A 2,212-nucleotide genomic window follows, 5' to 3' on the forward strand; every position below is an offset into this window, starting at 1 on the left:
TGGGCCAGAGCATCCACTTTTGCATTAACATGATCAAGGCTACTTATCTCGTACATGCCACTTTTCGTTTGAGGTTTCTCTACCATTGCTCGGTCGCTTCCCCACTGATAATGGTTTTGGGCCATGCTTTCGATAAGTTGATAAGCATCGGCATAAGGTTTATCCATAAGTGCACCACCTGCGGCGGCGTCTATTGTTAACCTTGTGTTGTACAAGAGACCATTATAGAAGGTATGAATCATTAACCAGTCCTCTAAACCATGGTGTGGACAAAGTCTCATCATGTCTTTGTATCTTTCCCATGCTTCGAAAAGAGACTCGTTATCTTTCTGTTTAAATCCATTTATCTGGGCTCTCAACATAGTTGTTTTGCTCGGAGGAAAATATCGGGCAAGGAAGACTTTCTTCAACTCGTTCCATGTGGTGACTGAGGTGGAAGGGAGAGACTGAAGCCATCTTCTAGCTTTATCTCTTAACGAGAAAGGAAAGAGACGAAGTCGAATTGCCTCTGAAGTGACACCATTAGCTTTAACAGTATCAGCGTATTGGACAAATACGGATAAATGAAGGTTTGGATCCTCGGTAGGATTTCCAGAGAATTGGTTCTGTTGCACTGCCTGTAGCAGTGAAGGTTTAAGTTCGAAGTTGTTTGCTTCGATTGCGGGTGGAGCAATACTCGAATGCGGCTCATCTTGCGATGGAGCGGCGTAATCTCGAAGAGCACGAGCTGGTTCTGCCATCTCGGGTATCGGTGAAGGAAGAAGATTTTTGAGGTCAGGCACTTCGATAGGAGGGAGATTGTTTGCAACACGATATTCCCGAATTCGTCGTAAGACTCGGAGATATAGTTCGATGTCGTTGATTCGTAAGTAAAACGGCTCGCCTTGTGAGCGAGTGTTTGGCATACAAATCAACGAAAGAAAGAAATAAAATAAAAATTGCGTTAGTCTCTACAGCGTAACAGAAGAGTTACGATATCGACTAAATAAAAGTCCCCGGCAACGGCACCAAAAACTTGATCGCGACTTTATGAGTCGATTGGGGTACTAACTGCAAGTGCACAGTTCTATCGCGTAGTTTTAAAAGATATCGATCCCACAGGGACTTATGAATCGATATACCGTTTTCTAAGGTTACTTCATAAAGCTAAGGTGGATGATACTTTGATTGTTTGGGGGAAAAGTTAAAACTAAAATAAGATCTAGGTTAAATATCAATTAAGCAGATATCGGTATGTAGTTTGTCGTGATTAGGGAATCAAGTCTTCGTTGGTTTCTTGGTTTTAAAATAAATCTTTTCATTGGACACCATTGATTAAAAGTCTTTTCTCAAACTCTCGCTCTGTTGAATAGACTATGACTTTATATTAACGCAGTTGTCACTTATTAGTTAAGTCCAAAATCACTTTTTGAAAACAATAAAATCTATAGAAACTCTTTTTAAGAAAATACTAATCGTTTAAACACCCTCGTCTCAAACTCTCGCTCTGTTGACTTAGATTATATAATTAAATTCAAATGCTTAACTCTCGTCCTCACATTTAACTTTTAAAAATACTTTTTGAAAAAGATTAGAATTTAATTAACTCTAAAAATTGCTTTCGTCCTGATCTAGAATTAATGTCCAATTTACACTGTCCAGTTAAAAACTCAAACTTTCGTTCTATTGATTTTAACTTCTTTAGTCTTTTACTCTCATACAAAAACCTTGGTATTAAACCTATAAATTGAGACCATAAAAAGAGTGATTTTATTTTTAAACGTAATTAAACCAACTTAGTTTTGATTCCTTCATTCCGCTTACTTTACATACCAATACCTAAATAAATTAGCCGGACATGCTAAACAGATCTAAACAATCATCATGCTTAAATAAATCCATCTCAGGCAAACAATATAAATAAACAATAATGCAGGGCATATATAAATTCAAACAATAATTAACGAACCTGAATGATTAATAGCAATCTTGAACACTCCATCACAGACTGGATGGATTTGTTCTTGAATTCTTCAATCGGACAGGAAAATATAAAGTGAAGGAATAAAAATCTAGGATCTAACGTAAGGTTAGATCCAGTAAAAGATACACAATAGTTTCCGGTGTAGAAACTATTGTGTGAAAAATTAATTAAGTGCTGAAAGATTGACTGGAAAAGAAAATAAAAATTGCAAATAAAGTAAAAACTGTAAAAAGGGTAATGTTGTAAAGT

At 36.6% G+C, this 2,212-nt stretch overlaps 1 non-coding gene across 1 annotated transcript; it reads left to right on the top strand.

The window, feature by feature from the left end:
• Nucleotides 1-255: 255 nt before the first annotated feature.
• LOC127133200 (small nucleolar RNA R71) lies at nucleotides 256-362 on the top strand. Its single transcript, XR_007807191.1, has one exon. It is a non-coding gene; the product is annotated as a small nucleolar RNA R71 (small nucleolar RNA).
• The last annotated feature ends 1,850 nt before the right edge of the window (nucleotides 363-2,212 follow it).

The sequence above is a fragment of the Lathyrus oleraceus genome, chromosome 3 (genome assembly GCF_024323335.1).
Source record: "Lathyrus oleraceus cultivar Zhongwan6 chromosome 3, CAAS_Psat_ZW6_1.0, whole genome shotgun sequence".
In the NCBI taxonomy this organism is placed as follows: Eukaryota; Viridiplantae; Streptophyta; class Magnoliopsida; order Fabales; family Fabaceae; genus Lathyrus; species Lathyrus oleraceus.